The sequence below is a fragment of the Protobothrops mucrosquamatus genome, unplaced genomic scaffold (genome assembly GCF_001527695.2).
Source record: "Protobothrops mucrosquamatus isolate PMUCROS unplaced genomic scaffold, P.Mucros_1.0 scaffold1857, whole genome shotgun sequence".
In the NCBI taxonomy this organism is placed as follows: Eukaryota; Metazoa; Chordata; class Lepidosauria; order Squamata; family Viperidae; genus Protobothrops; species Protobothrops mucrosquamatus.
The window spans coordinates 313465-331139 of NW_015387987.1; positions in this window are offsets into that span (position 1 = coordinate 313465).

Below are 17675 nucleotides of genomic sequence, written 5' to 3' on the forward strand. Positions count from 1 at the left end.
CAAGTCTACTATAGAAAGAATCATGCAGAAGAAGTGATTTTATTATCTGTTTATAAATATGAAGGTGTAAATATAGGGCACAAAGAAACAGATCAGGTGATAGGAAAGTGATAAATGTCTCTCAGAATATTTGTGAGTTTTACTCAGATTCTAGAGTGAGACCTTCATAGATTCATTTCAGACCTTAGGTTTGGTGGTAACCTACGAGTGTCCCAAAATTGCAGAACAAAAAATGCACCTCATGGTCACTTTAGTGACCACTTTGGTGAGATATCTTGGTTTCTTTTTTAATGGTACAATTGACTACAATAGACTAGCTATTTTTGGTCTAGTATTGACAAACCTTGGTACAAAAATGATTCAAGATGTCAGATCATGATCATGGGAAATATATCCATAACATTTTCTGCTTGTTTATTTACCTTAATCTGTAGCTTTTTACATTGGCTAAAAGATGAATTTGGCTAAATTTCCTTCAAGTTAAGTTTGACTTAAAACTCAATGAACAGATCCCTTTAATTTTTTTTTGGCAACTGTATGCAAGAAATTTGTCACTGTCATCCTTCTGGAATATTTTTTCAATGTCCCTGTCTAGACTATAGCCAAGTACCTTCTGGAACTGCCCCATTCAAGTTCTGAACAAGGCTTGGCACTGTTTCACCAGAGATTAACCAGGTACTGTCACATGTTGAGACTTATCTTGGATACAAGAAACTAAGCAGAATCTATGAGTTGACAGAAAATGAACATACATCAAATGAAAAGATATATACTCTAAGCTTCTCTAGCATAGCCTTCCCTATGTATCTTAATCTTCTGTGAGGTACACACTTGAGATTATTGACTTGAGAAGATTATTCAGAATGTTGCTTAAAATTGTAGCTTGAATACTGCCTTTAGGAAGAGTTGCCGGACTGAAGAATACTTTTGGTAAGCCTTCTCCATGTTGGTTTCCTCCAGGCCTTTGGAGAATGCAAATCCCAGAACTCATGGCCAGCGTCTATTTAATCACAATTGTGTATTACAAAAGGAGCCATCAAGATCTTAGACTCTAGAAGATGATCTGCAGCTCTAGAAGATGATCTGCAGGTCCTAATTTGGTAGACTCAGAAGTCATTCTCCAAGTCTCAGTAGACCTAATCCAATGCAGAGAAGAATCTGCAGTAAGCTGAGAGTCTATCAGAGTAATTTATGTTATGATATCTTGATGGAAGCTCTGCCCCTTACATAACCTTTGTCATTTGCTTTTGCAGTTGCCTATGCCAAACTAGGTTAACTTTTGCACAGAAAGGATAGGGGCAAGCCTGAATTCTTTCAACCCTTGAGTTATATGGGCATTGCAGGTCCTGTTACATATGGAAGAATTAGGGTGGAGAATGAGTCTTAAATTTGGTTGCCATAAAGCCAGCTATACAGTGCTGACATGATCCAATGTTGCTAGTATTTAGTTTGCAACAATTTATAAGAGAGAATGGAGTTTCAAAATGTATCAGTCATATGAAATATGTTGATAATGAGGCATTTATGTTGATAATGAGGCATAAGCATGCACCTAACATTAAGAATACGTGCAGGCAAACAGTTTTCCTACCCTGGAATTTTCATTATATAGAGAGAAATGTTTTTTTTTCTTTTCTGCAGACATACATTCTATATTTGTTTCTTTTTCTTTCTCTCTGTCCTGCACCTTCAAGCTGTGAATCGCTATTAAAGCTTGAAAAGTTTCAAATTCATCTTCAGTCTGCTTTGGAGAAGCTCTACTATAATTTGAGCAACTCCTGATTCTATGTGAAAGCCTAATTCAGTTTGGGATTCATAATTCATCTAAATCTGATGCCTACTCATAGTAATTACAATGTAATATCAAGATGGAGGTTAAGCATACAATAAGGAGGATCTCAAACTGCCTCCATTAACCCACAGTGAGGTTACATAGGGGAAGGCAAGGAGGAAAACTTAGAGCAAAACTTATGCTGACTTGGAGCAAAGCCTGGATCAAGTTTTGAGAGTGCTCCCATTTATGGTGGCCAGGTCTTCTGCTGGCCTGGCTAGGAAAAGTGGAGTATAAAGCCAGGAGTTAGTTTTGAAGGGTGGTTAAACACAAGGGTCTAGCCATTGGTCAAACCTTTCAGTTCTGCAGTAATGATTGACCAATGATACCCTACTGGCTGTGATATCTACCATTGAGGTGTCAATATATCTATTGCCTTTGGTATGTCTGCAGAACTATGCATGCCAACAAAGTTCACTATTTCTGTCATTTATGTTCAATTTTTACCTTTCAAAGTGTTAGAATAGCTGTTACAGACACTGGGCATGCATTGATTGCACCTTGCCATTTCTGTTGATCTAATTCCCTGTCATAGTCTTACCTTTCTTCTAGTGCAGAGGTCCCCAACCTTTTGGGCACCAGGGACCGGTTCCATGGAGAGAGGTTTTTTCCATGGACCGGAGAGTGCATCTCGCAGATGGGGCTTTGTTTGTTAGTGTGGACCGGTTGCTGGCATGCTGCGGCTCGGTACAGGTCCATGGACCGGGAGTTGGGGACCCCTGTTCTAGTGAACCTAAGTCAGCACACCTGATTGATTTTCCATAGGTCTGTGTGAAATACAAACACAATACTTTGTCAAGGCAGTGCACCTGCTGCTGTTGTTTAATAGACAAGTCTTACATCTATTCCATTCATTACAAGATAGTGTATCCCTTTGTTTCATGGAGGTGTTTTGAAAGGGTAATTCTCAAATCATTATTAAAAAATATTTATTCAAATTGTAAACCATCCAAAAGTAAAATCTTTCTCAATCCAATACATTAAAAATACAATCTGAAAAAAATGAGAAAACAAATAAATTAAAATAATAAAATAAAGTACAAAATGAAAACACCATATCATTTAGGTAGCAACATGGTGGTCATTCAAAAATGTAAACAATATAAACTAAAGTAAAATTAAAGGCCAATTTAAAAATTCTGGGGAAAAATCATGTGAGTGAAGCAGCCCTTCCAAAACTCTTCATAGTTCTTATTTATTTATTTATTAAAACTCATGTGCTCATCCAACTTTAACAGTGAAACTCTGGGTGAGTGATGTACAAAAATAAAATGACAATCAACAATAACAGTAATAATCTTTAATATCAACATGGCTTAATAATTGTATTTATTTGATTTATGTCACTGCTGATCTCACATGTGAGTGTAGACTTAGAATGAAATAGATAAAAATAAATACAGTATTAAATAAAACATGTAATATGAATATTTTCTCCATATTATTCTTCAGAGAAGCCCAGAATAGATGTGTTTAAACAGTGAACAATGGAGCTCCATATCTGGATGTAGTTAATGTTCTCATTTCAAGTTAGATACATTATACTTAGGCTTCTCCAAACATTTGGAGGCTACTCAGAGGACTCTCAATAAATACAATGAATGTGTGGCTGCTTCAAACCCTTTCCTTTGTTGAGAGTGTCCATGAAAGAACATTTTTGCAGGACTGCCAACTAAGCAAAATGGCTGTGTGTGCTCTCACAAGTGGAACCATTCTAGGAAAGCCTTTGAAGCAATAATACAAAACTTTTTGGAAGATGCAGCTGCCTCCATGAGTCACAGAGGTATTCCAGAGATATGCACATACCTACTATAGAAAAAAAACCATGCAGAATTAGTCTGAGATTCCTTACATACCTTTATTTTTCTTTATGGATGGAGAAATGTGACTTGAAGGTATGCACCATATCCATTTCTCGGTGTACAGTTTGTCTTCTGCAATGCTCCTTCACTTCTTAATACTATTTTTAATGTCCTTTTCTGGAACACTAGAAGCTTTTGCTATGCTTTTTTGTACAACTTTATTAAGCAGACTGGGGGCCAATTCCAAATAACTATTGCTAATAAATAACTATTGGCATTGCATGAACTGTGATCATCTTGACAGTAAAATCTGCCTCCTAGTACACCTTTTATTATTAAAGGCCAACTTCAAAAACAACACAAATTTCCAGAAGGTGGCAACTGTATGTTGGAATGGACATGCAAGCCCTGTGTAGCTCATCGTGTGGAAGGGAAAATATCCAGAGATGTTTTTGTTATTCACTCTATGGAGATAAGCCAGAAAACAAAGCCATGAATGACTGTAACTTTCCAGTGTTATTGACAGTATAATATTTTCTAGTTATTGTTCCACACAGAAATAGATACGTCTATAGACATAACCATAGATTTATAATTACAGTCAATCATGTGTCACACTCATTCATACAGTACATTATGACATCATTTTTTTTTCTTGTTATTAATATGTGATTCTACTAAAAAACGATAAAGAGATAGGACTAAGTGCAAACCGATCATGTGGAGGATGGTTTTAGTATCTGATAGACAATTTTGGCATGTTTTGTAGTTTACAGAGTGACTAAAAGGAGACATTACAGGAGGTGTGTATCCTCTCCTAGTAATAATTAACAAAATTTTCACATCTTCTTGTTTGTTTTCCACAAAATTGGTGTCATTTGCGAAGTTATGGAAGTTCACAATAAGATTGTGTATTACAAAGCACTTTAAGATACTTAAAATGGGAGACAAAGAATAAGAAACTTAGCTATTTGTTTAGCCATGTAGTTCCCATAATGCCTGTTTATAGCTAACTAATGATGATGTCCACAAAATCCATTGAATTTATAACCCCCTTCAGAAAACTATGTCAATTGTTATTCTCTCTCTCTCTCTCCCTCCCTCTCTCTCTCTCTCTTTCTCTCTCTCTCGTAAATGCAGTTTGCTGATGGCAAATGGATCATATGACAGCCTTAATGACAGCCCCCTAATAATTTTCCCAAATAAGACTGAAACTGCATTAAATGAGAGATGGATAAAATATTTGTAAGCTTGGGAAAGTCTTGTCATGTGATGCCATTTCTGGCATAGTGATCTTGTGTGGGGCAGGAAACCCACTCAAAATAAATATAAGCAATTTGCATTCAATTCAATGATATATTTGCTTTTATTTGTTTTTTATAAGGTTGGTGCATTTGAATAAGAATGCACATAGAAGAGGAACATATTCCCAAAAATGTAAGATCTAGATTTAGGCAGGCCTCATTAGGACCTGACGATGTAAAACATGGCTAATCCTAGATCACCTTTGTTGCATTTTGGTTCCATTGTAACTCTTGAAATGACTGTCCCAGTCTGTATTATAATTGGGACAACAATATTTCATGTTATCAATAATCACAATAAATGTGATTCTCTTTTGGAAAAAATCATCTGTGTTGTTGCATATTTCTGTTCTAAAACACTTCTCAAATTAATGTGCAAAACTAGAATACCTTCCAGATGCCAAAATACCAGAAAATGCTCATCATTTTTGTTTACATTAAAATTTCATATTTTATGCATTATTACTGGCCTTTGAAGGTCTTGTACAACCATATGGTCCTTCTCACCAGATTATTGCCTTTCCATAGGAAGCCAAGAGAAATGGATTCCAGACAGAAAGCAATCATGGTCATATTTGAAGGCTGGACTCTCATTGAGACATGTCTCATGCCTTGCCAAAAATTAGAGGAGAGGAAATGAATCCATATCTGGTAGAGGTGCTGTCTCTATAGGTGTCTGCAGGGGTGGGAGAAGTAAAAATAAAAGACAAGATGGTGTTCCTCTCTAGGCAATCAAAGCCTTACCCCTTTTAAATCTCCATCCTGATTGCCACATTCATGAGCTGAGCAACAGCTGTAGTCTAAAAGGTCTCTGGTTCAAATTCTAATCAATCGTGTTGTCACCATCATACATAATGAATACATTGAATCCTCTCTCTAACTGGCTTGGCTTTTGTTTTTAAACTCCTAGACTAAAAGAAATAGCCATTCAAAATCAAAGGGGTTCCTCTTTAATAATTCACTGGGGGATTATTTGGGGGGAGAAATAAAGAAAAAAAGCAGAGCTGATGACTGCAATGGAATGAAGAGCTAGCAAGTACACTGGCTTTTTGACACTTTCTCTTCAGATAAGGAGTGGGCTGGAGATCGCCCACGTGAACTCCATACAGTTGTTTCTCAGGGCTCTATGGTAGGTTTAAAGCTTCGGGGGGGGGGAGAGGAGATAATAGCCATCTTGTTCAAACCACAGTCAAGACCTTTAAAAGAATATTGGGTCCTCAAATTTTTCTGAACACTTTCAGAAATTGCTCATTAGCTGCTTTTCAGGAACCTTTGGATCACGTTTTACAGCACTGCATGAGTTTCCTTCAATAAATAGATGTATAGTTTGCCTTCCTCCCTCCCCCAGAACTTCAGATGGCTTACATAGGTATCTCCCTTATTGTGTCCCTGCAACATCAAATCTATGAGGTATGATAGGCTAAGAGAAAGTGACTGATCTAAATTCACTCAATGAGTTTTCAAAGTGGTCTGGAACTCAGTTGTTCCTAATTTAAGATCAATATCTTAAACACAAGACCACACTGCTTTTTGTTCCCTTTATTCCCACTTTTTCCACATTTCAGTGAAGTATGAGCTGGATCTACATCTATGTGCTTGCTCATAAACCATTCTTCCCAACTTGATACTTTCCAGATGTACTGAAAATAAGTGCAGACTTAGAATTGTGGAACTGAGGAGACCAGATTAGGAAAGCTGACATACATTTTCTCATCAAGAGTAGGATGTCTACAGCAAGATAGGGTGCAATGCAGCCAATATGTATGCACGTTCTGTTTAGGCTCCCAAAGTATTGGTTATCTATTGGTTAATATTAGCAGGACAATGAGAGATCCCTTCTGGTGTCAGAAGCAGTCTCATGCTTCAATGGAATGACAGTGTTTCCTGCACAAACAACTTGTACATGGCAATATTGACTGAGCACAAAGCCCACTAAGCCCACTGGAATTTATTAAACAATGGTTATGTTAACCATGGTTTTAAGCATAGTATGGACCAAGTCAAAGGGTATGATTATCATACCTCTCTCTATTTATATTCCCTAACTATCTCTAAAAATGTGTTATCACCATGCATTTTAAGAATTTGGTCAACACTGGCATTGAAATAGAATTGTGTAAAAAAAAACAAAATCCACAAAGTGGTATTATAGTTGGGAATGGATTGGAGATTGAGTCAAACTTCCCACTGAAATGTTGATCTTGAGAATTTTCTGCAGTATACATTTAGTTAGATGGGTACAGTTTTGAATAACTAATCACTACTTTGCTTAATTTTCTTGGCCTTTTGTTGTCCCATGAGAATATGGTTTCTTTGCCATCCGATTGCTACTACTGTGACTTGACAGCTTGAAATACTATAAAAATAATTGCATTATGAATGTAGTTTCTAATATGAGCACATATAACTTATCAATATCATCAGTCTGTAGAACAATGTTATATGGGTACCAATAACATTTATGAGGCTGTCATTACAATTAATTCAGAGGGAATGTTCTGCAATTGGTAACAAAAGTCAGATTTATGGACTTGAGTCACTTTTTTATTATTCACTACCCACTACTTTTATTAGCCATAGAAAATAAGGTTCAGCAAGTCATTGTTCATCTGTCTTGTTAATTATAAAGCTTTGCCTTTGATTGCTTTCAAATCTAGATTGTCATAATTTAATTGTTGGAAAAGCATTCAAATAACATTATGATGAATCCTAAGGAGTTCAGTAGCGTTTCCAAATGGTATGAACAAACTACATAGATCTGCACAGAAATAACTTCTTCTAGAGTCAGTCCACTGCCTACAGGAAGGAAAGAATTGTTGCTCTAAATATGTCCTTATATCAATAAATGGGAAAAATTATGCAGACGTGAGAACACTGTTGTTCTTGCTTAGGCCCAGTCCATGAATTCCTATTTATATGAATTATCTCAAATACACTCATTGAAATTCCCACTCTGTAATTAGAATAAAGATGCACTTATGATGTTTGATGCTATAAACTGGAAAAACATGCATGAATATGAAATGGAGTGATCCATCCATTCATCTGTATCAGATTTCATGCTACCATTTTAAGGAACAGGAATATTCTATGGCTATCAGGTTGTTCTTAGAGGTTGACCAGAAGCATTTGGTCTAACACTGTGAAAACAAAATGCTGGTTTACAGAACTTTTTGATGTGATGAGCATATCTCTTCTTGTGCGTTTTTTTCCCCTTTCCATCTCAGTAGAAGCTGAGAAAAAATTATGAGAAAAGAGATCAGCCTTTGTCCATCCATCTGTCTGCCTACCAGCATAATAACACTTCAAACATTGAACAGAAGTCCAAATCTGTTGTGAGAGAACAAAAAAAAAAGGTTGAATGTGAAAATGGATCATATCAGGCTGGGGATTGCATAGAAAATAATTTCCCCAAATTCTCCCATTGCTTCTCTATGGGGGAAGGATTCAGATTGTTCTGAGCCTTCATTCCTACCTGGTTACATGTCCCTAAAAGAGATTACCAAACTATCATTTTCTTCCTACCACATACATGCTTGTGTAATGTTTGTGAGCTATTGAGCAACTTAGAATGGAAGGAAAGGATGCCTGTATTCCATAATTACAAATTACACATACTTTTCTTCTAAATGTCATAATGACAAGGTCTGGCATAATCCCTAGTGGGATCAATTGCCAGCCTACCATGTTAAAAAGAGAGTTCTGAGACTGGCCCATTGTTTGTTTTCTAGAGATTTTCATTCCCACGGTAAGTATGCATATTTCCAATGATTTCAGCTCACATTTTATGAACACCAACCAATGATCCAGTATTTGTAGATATCATATTGTTCAACTCCACATCTGTTCCAAGAATGGCAGTCATCTCACAAAGAGCTCATTCATTGCTATATGACCACACTCTATACCGTCCCTGAGTTGTGTGTCAAGAAGCTGCCAGCTGGCAGAGAAAGAGGGGGGAGGGGTAGAGGAATAGCAAAACTGTTCTTAAATCCACAACTGGAGAGGGAGAGAGGAGGTTTGAGAATGAATGCAGAAGATGGAGGGGTTACTCTGTAGCAGAGTAGCCAAATGTTTTTCTTCCTTGTTTTTTTCACATTTTGGATGCTTAAAAATACTCCTTCACTGCTTAAATGAACAGTTTTTTAAAATTAAAAGAGTGAAAGGCACATTATTGTTGCTGTGTTGAAAGGCGAAAACAAATGTGAAGAAGCACAAACTTTTGAAGAGCTCAATTTCTTTTTTCAAGAAAGAAAATGAATTTTTCTTTGAGGCAGATACGATTTAAAAAAAATGAAGATCAGGTTAGGAATGTTAAAAAATTAGTAAATACATCAGTCAAGTCAACCAAAAACAGCCCATGATTTTTGTATAAGGTGTGTGATTTCCAAGGAAGAAGGTGACTACTAACGTGTTTATGCAAATTTACCCCTGTGTGCTCCTCATGCTCCCAGGAAAATGGAATATCTTGGTCAATTGGTTGTTTACATTGAGCAATGTTTGTGCTTGTTTAGAATATCAGTCACATTGGCTACTAGAGCCATGATACAGAGAGCTGCTAAATAGATGGCTTATTTTTACAAGCCCCCTCAGATCTGAGACAGTAATGTCTGACATTGGGTTACAGTTGCTTAAGCAGTCATTTGACCCAAAATGCTATAAAGACCTTGCCTTGAAATATATAGTTTCTGTTTCATTTTATTGATTCCCAAAAGTGGTTGTAATAAATTTGCATATCATTCACTTGAACATCTAGTAGAAACATACTCACACCAGATTGCTCCACAGCTGTTAGAGGACCTCAACCTACCTTTTTGGAAGAGATTGTGCCAGATTTTAAGGAATGTAAGCCCTTATCTCTTCCATGTTATGGTCCCCAATTCTTTGAATGGGACACAGGGTTCAGTTAAATAAACCTTTTATTTCTGATGCTTTCTCATATTTTTGCCACACCATCTCATACTATTGTTCTGCAATGAGTTGTTTCTTTGGGATTATTTTAAGTGTGAGATGTTCCACGAGGGAACAAATTAAAAGCTGATAATGTCACAGTTATATATATTGACAGACTAATGGCTATGAGGGCTAATAAATGCAATAAGTTCCAGTTCTTACTGTGAGCCAGAACAATTAAAAGTTGACTGTAGATATCCATAAATATCAAAGAGTTGTTTGAATAAATGGCTAAGTTTAATATCCCAAACATTTCTCACAACTTTTTATAATATTGGAAATGAGGACTACTTTTTTATAGCAACCCCCCTCCAAAAACTAAAAAAACAAAACAACAACAACCAAAAACAGACTTGAACACTGATTGGGTAGAATTAAGTTATGTATGAACCAGTAAATCAGAATGGATAGAATGGCTCATATAAGGAAAATAAAAATTTGATACCCATTTCTCAGAGTTTCAGACATTGATAATTCCCATAATATAGATGATGATCTATTCATCTGAAGTGACTAGTGCAATGGTGGCGAACCTTTTAGAGACCGAGTGCCCAAACTGCAACCCAAAACCCACTTATGTATCGCCAGATGCTGGGTTGGCATGGCCCGCTGGGTGGGCGTGGCTATGGTGGTCACGGCAGACTGGGTGAGCGTGGCCAGAATGGGCGTGGCCAGCACAGAGGAAGAAGCAGCAAGGAGGTTCCGTGCCCAGCCAGTCCAGCCCAGCCCAGCTTGGATGCATGGCCGTGGAGCAATTTTGCGGGCCCCCCAGTGGCCCGATCAGTTTGTTTGACTTATATTCCATCTTTCCTTCAGTAGCTCAAAGCAGTGTATAGTTATCCCCTCTTATAATTTTCCTTTATAGGTTTGAATGTGTGAGTGACTAGCTCAAGGTCACCCAGGGAACTTCTGTGATTGAGAAGCACCAGAATTGGGCTTTTTGCAGTTCCACTGTATGGCTTTAATTCCTACAGCACACCCTTCATATACATTAATGTAACCTTTATACCATGTATTTACAAAAGTTGTATATATTATACTTTAATATAGAAACAAGGCTCTTTTATTTAATTTTTTTCTTCCCAACGTGCTGATTTGTCAATACAAATAAAAAAAGAACATGTTTATGACATTTGACACTTTTGTGTGAGCCTGGTATTATTTTAATTGGTTGTTTATCTTCTGAAGAAAAAAAAAATAGAATGCTAGCCATTCTGGAGAACATTTCTACATTTATAAAAGGAAAAATGTTATTTTGCAAACCTTAAACATTCCAGCATCAAAATATATTATGTGTATCGCATGACATTTCCATGAGGCATTAGAAATTCCTTATTTCAGAATTATCTTCCAGGACTCTATTATGTAGTACTCCTTTGTGATTAAAACCTATTTCATTGTCATGTTGAATTTTATCCCAAACATAGGTTTCATAACACTCTGAGAAAAAATTTAGATGCCAAGGCAATGCAGGCAACATTCTCCAAAGGATAATTTTGGCAACTTCTTCTCTGCCCTACCAGTCAGAGGATAAGTATAAAATGCCATCTTGGGCCTTGAAACAGTGATTTCCATCAGTAGTTCCATCTCTTCCACAAATTAGAAGCTCAATAAAAAAAAATGTGTTTTGATCTTTAAGAATCACAGTTGGTATCTTTAAGGATATGGAAATCAATGCAGTGTAGGACTCGCCTGATTTGCTAAGGCTTCCAAAATTATCAACCTTCTGCTTACGAGTGAGGAATAAACTGATGCCATTCTCTTTTATAATCTGTGCCCTATCGTGAATCTTCCTTTTTGGATTTTGTCTAAATTTGTTATTGTGAGATCTTGGAGGAGCAATAAATGTAATCTTTAAACGGAGACAAACTACCTAAACAGCCTTAATCTACCATATTTAGCTTTATTATGATTGCTTCTTAAATTTAACAGCTTCTTTAAGTGGCCAGGAAGCATGACTCCTGCTGTATGCATTCAAAGAAAACTGAAATTGTAATTCATTTTAATCTAATTACATTTAAATTGAATTTAGAGAAAGGTACATTCATGGGAGCTACCACCTTTTCATGATTTCTCTTTTAACCTCAATAATAATAATATTACTTAATCCTGTGCTTTCCCATCCCTATGATGCAACAGATCATGTCTGTTTTAAAGTGCATAAAGTGGATTTTTTCCTCATTTCTGTGAGATATTTTTACTTTTAAATAATATTACCATGAACACAATTATTGTAAATTTCATGAGACATCTCCTTCTGGAAGCTGAGAAAATATGAAATGATTTTATTTGAATATTAAACAAAATGTTTTGTGTTCATGGTTATTGTGCAGTCAAACGTTATGAAGACACTGTTAAATATGCAAAACTCATTTCACACCATGATCACACAGTCGTTAGACAACAGGGCCAACTGGTATGAGCAACTCTTACACCTTCAGAGACACATGAACAAACAGAAGCCTTCACATTTTTACAGTTAATCTTGCATAAATATTAATTTATAAAGAGCTGGTAATTAAGATTGAATCTGAAGAGTGGCATTGCAATAAGTAGTGACTAAATTTCTATTAATTCCCATAAGTTGATCCTTGTTCGATGAATCCCGTCCTCACTCATCTGAATTCAATGGGATTCTTATTTAAATACTGTAAACATTAAGAGATTGAGTGTGAATAAGCGGTCTAATAGAGTTTCATTTTATTCAACTTCAGGTAAACTGCAGATCAGATGAAATCCTGATATGAAAGGCTTCAAGGAATAAGAATCAATATTATGTGAGGGCCAAAGTAGACCTCTTTAGGGTTCTAAAATGAACGGTAAAATCCTTTGCAGATTCACATAATATGAAGTTCCTTCACCAAACGGTCCTTTTCTAATTCTGCTTGGACTGCCCATATAATTAGTTAAAATGATACATTAAATATTATAAGTGCAGGTTTCCTCCGGTTTGGCAATTATAATTTCTTTTTAATCCAGATAGGAAGTATTTGGAAGATAATCTTCCAAGGGACTTTTGACAATCCACACACACACCAACGGTAGAGTTTGTGAGATACTTGAGAATAAAACAACAAAAATGTTCCTTTATTTCTTGTTATATTTATGACGGCCAAGTTAGTATAAAAGGAAGCCTGTATATTAACCTGACAAGAGGAAATGAGTTATTTTTGAAGAAAAGCAGCCAATCTCTTCCTGTGTTACATCTGAAGGAGCCATTGTGAAAAAAAATGGAAGAATCAGATGTAATTGATAGTGTGGCATGTAAATAGGCATTTTGAGTTCTGTCAAAACACAGCATGTATGGCAAGTGTTATGTTCCAGTAAATGAGAAAATAAAACTATAAGAAGTTTAGAAAAATATTGTCTATGTTATCTACATAACTATATTAATAATCAAGCATTTCCCCCCCCCCCCAACTTCTCCTATGGACTGTTGTATTAATTGACACTCTGAATATGAATCAACAATACTCAATGGACCTTTTGACTAAAGCCATCTGCTTTCTAAGTGTATCCATTCTTGAATGTTAAATTCTCCTATCCATGCAGTATTGATTGATCATTACTAAATGATTAAATGACAAATGTGGCGTTTTCAGGCTTGCCACATTAGGGTGGGGTCACTCATGAATCTTGACCGACAAGAGAAGACAACATACAGGCTATCCTCTGGACAAGTGAACCGTCGGGCGTATCCCGTGTTCCTCTTTTATTTGGCACATATAAGGAAGTACACGCTTGTTACATGATTGGTTACATGTGCAGTCAATAAGTGCATGCTATCNACATTTTGGATGCTTAAAAATACTCCTTCACTGCTTAAATGAACAGTTTTTTAAAATTAAAAGAGTGAAAGGCACATTATTGTTGCTGTGTTGAAAGGCGAAAACAAATGTGAAGAAGCACAAACTTTTGAAGAGCTCAATTTCTTTTTTCAAGAAAGAAAATGAATTTTTCTTTGAGGCAGATACGATTTAAAAAAAAATAAAGATCAGGTTAGGAATGTTAAAAAATTAGTAAATACATCAGTCAAGTCAACCAAAAACAGCCCATGTTTTTTATATAAGGTGTGTGATTTCCAAGGAAGAAGGTGACTACTAACGTGTTTATGTAAATTTACCCCTATGTGCTCCTCATGCTCCCAGGAAAATGGAATATCTTGGTCAATTGGTTGTTTACATTGAGCAATGTTTGTGCTTGTTTAGAATATCAGTCACATTGGCTACTAGAGCCATGATACAGAGAGCTGCTAAATAGATGGCTTATTTTTACAAGCCCCCTCAGATCTGAGACAGTAATGTCTGACATTGGGTTACAGTTGCTTAAGCAGTCGTTTGACCCAAAATGCTATAAAGACCTTGCCTTGAAATATATAGTTTCTGTTTCATTTTATTGACTCCCAAAAGTGGTTGTAATAAATTTGCATATCATTCACTTGAACATCTAGTAGAAACATACTCACACCAGATTGCTCCACAGCTGTCAGAGGACCTCAACCTACCTTTTTGGAAGAGATTGTGCCGGATTTTGAGGAATGTAAGCCCTTATCTCTTCCATGTTATGGTCCCCAATTCTTTGAATGGGACACAGAGTTCAGTTAAATAAACCTTTTATTTCTGATGCTTTCTCATATTTTTGCCACACCAGCTCATACAATTGTTCTGCAATGAGTTGTTTCTTTGGGATTGTTTTAAGTGTGAGATGTTCCATGAGGGAACAAATTAAAAGCTGATAATGTCACAGTTATATATATTGACAGACTAATGGCTATGAGGGCTAATAAATGCAATAAGTTCCAGTTCTTACTGTGAGCCAGAACAATTAAAACTTGACTGTAGATGTCCATAAATATCAAAGAGTTGTGTGAATAAATGCCTTAGTTTAATATCCCAAACATTTCTCACAACTTTTTATAATATTGGAAATGAGGACTACTTTTTTATAGCAACCCCCCTCCAAAAACTAAAAAAACAAAACAACAACAACCAAAAACAGACTTGAACACTGATTGGGTAGAATTAAGTTATGTATGAACCAGTAAATCAGAATGGATAGAATGGCTCATATAAGGAAAATAAAAATTTGATACCCATTCCTCAGAGTTTCAGACATTGATAATTCCCATAATATAGATGATGATCTATTCATCTGAAGTGACCAGTGCAATGGTGGCAAAACTTTTAGAGACCGAGTGCCCAAACTGCAACCCAAAACCCACTTATGTATCGCCAGATGCTGGGTTGGCATGGCCCGCTGGGTGGGCGTGGCTATGGTGGTCATGGCAGACTGGGTGAGTGTGGCCAGGGTGGGCGTGGCCAGCACAGGGAAGAAGCAGCAAGGAGGTTCCGTGCCCAGCCAGTCCAGCCCAGCCCAGCTTGGATGCATGGCCGTGGAGCAATTTTGCAGCCCCCCGGTGGCCCGATCAGTCTGTTTGACTTATATTCCATCTTTCCTTCAGTAGCTCAAAGCAGTGTACAGTTATCCCCTCTTATAATTTTCCTTTATAGGTTTGAATGTGTGAGAGAGTGACTAGCTCAAGGTCACCCAGGGAACTTCTGTGATTGAGAAGCACCAGAATTGGGCTTTTTGCAGTTCCACTGTATGGCTTTAATTCCTACAGCACACCCTTCATATACATTAATGTAACCTTTATACCATGTATTTACAAAAGTTGTATATATTATACTTTAATATAGAAACAAGGCTCTTTTATTTAATTTTTTTCTTCCCAACGTGCTGATTTGTCAATATAAATAAAAAAAGAACATGTTTATGACATTTGACACTTTTGTGTCAGCCTGGTATTATTTTAATTGGTTGTTTATCTTCTGAAGAAAAAAAAATAGAATGCTAGCCATTCTGGAGAACATTTCTACATTTATAAAAGGAAAAATGTTATTTTGCAAACCTTAAACATTCCAGCATCAAAATATATTATGTGTATCGCATGACATTTCCATGAGGCATTAGAAATTCCTTATTTCAGAATTATCTTCCAGGACTCTATTATGTAGTACTCCTTTGTGATTAAAACCTATTTCATTGTCATTTTGAATTTTATCCCAAACATAGGTTTCATAACACTCTGAGAAAAAATTTAGATGCCAAGGCAATGCAGGCAACATTCTCCAAAGGATAATTTTGGCAACTTCTTCTCTGCCCTACCAGTCAGAGGATAAGTATCAAATGCCATCTTGGGCCTTGAAACAGTGATTTCCATCAGTAGTTCCATCTCTTCCACAAATTAGAAGCTCAATAATAAAAAAAATGTGTTTTGATCTTTAAGAATCACAGTTGGTATCTTTAAGGATATGGAAATCAAGGCAGTGTAGGATTTGCCTGATTTGCTAAGGCTTCCAAAATTATCAACCTTCTGCTAAAGAGTGAGGAATAAACTGATGCCATTCTCTTTTATAATCTGTGCCCTATTGTGAATCTTCCTTTTTGGATTTTGTCTAAATTTGTTATTGTGAGATCTTGGAGGAGCAATAAATGTAATCTTTAAACTGAGACAAACTACCTAAACAGCCTTAATCTACCATATTTATTTTTATTATGATTGCTTCTTAAATTTAACAGCTTCTCTAAGTGGCCAGGAAGCATGACTCCTGCTGTATGCATTCAAAGAAAACTGAAATTGTAATTCATTTTAATCTAATTACATTTAAATTGAATTTAGAGAAAGGTACATTCATGGGAGCTACCACCTTTTCATGATTTCTCTTTTAACCTCAATAATAATAATATTACTTAATCCTGTGCTTTCCCATCCCTATGATGCAACAGATCATGTCTGTTTTAAAGTGCATAAACTGGATTTTTTCCTCATCTCTGTGAGAGATTTTTACTTTTAAATAATATTACCATGAACACAATTATTGTAAATTTCATGAGACATCTCCTTCTGGAAGCTGAGAAAATATGAAATGATTTTATTTGAATATTAAACAAAATATTTTGTGTTCATGGTTATTGTGCAGTCAAACGTTATGAAGACACTGTTAAATATGCAAAACTCATTTCACACCATGATCACACAGTCGTTAGACAACAGGGCCAACTGGTATGAACAGCTCTTACACCTTCAGAGACACATGAACAAACAGAAGCCTTCACATTTTTACAGTTAATCTTGCATAAATATTAATTTATAAAGAGCTGGTAATTAAGATTGAATCTGAAGAGTGGCATTGCAATAAGTAGTGACTAAATTTCTATTAATTCCCATAAGTTGATCCTTGTTCGATGAATCCTGTCCTCACTCATCTGAATTCAATGGGATTCTTATTTAAATACTGTAAACATTAAGAGATTGAGTGTGAATAAGCGGTCTAATAGAGTTTCATTTTATTCAACTTCAGGTAAACTGCAGATCAGATGAAATCCTGATATGAAAGGCTTCAAGGAATAAGAATCAATATTATGTGAGGGCCAAAGTAGACCTCTTTAGGGTTCTAAAATGAACGGTAAAATCCTTTGCAGATTCTCATAATATGAAGTTCCTTCACCAAACGTTCCTTTTCTAATTCTGCTTGGACTGCCCATATAATTAGTTAAAATGATACATTAAATATTATAAGTGCAGGTTTCCTCCGGTTTGGCAATTATAATTTCTTTTTAATCCAGATGGGGAGTATTTAGAAGATAATCTTCCAAGGGACTTTTGATAATCCACACACACCAACAGTAGAGTTTGTGAGATACTTGAGAATAAAACAACAAAAATGTTCCTTTATTTCTTGTTATATATATGACGGCCAAGTTAGTATAAAAGGAAGCCTG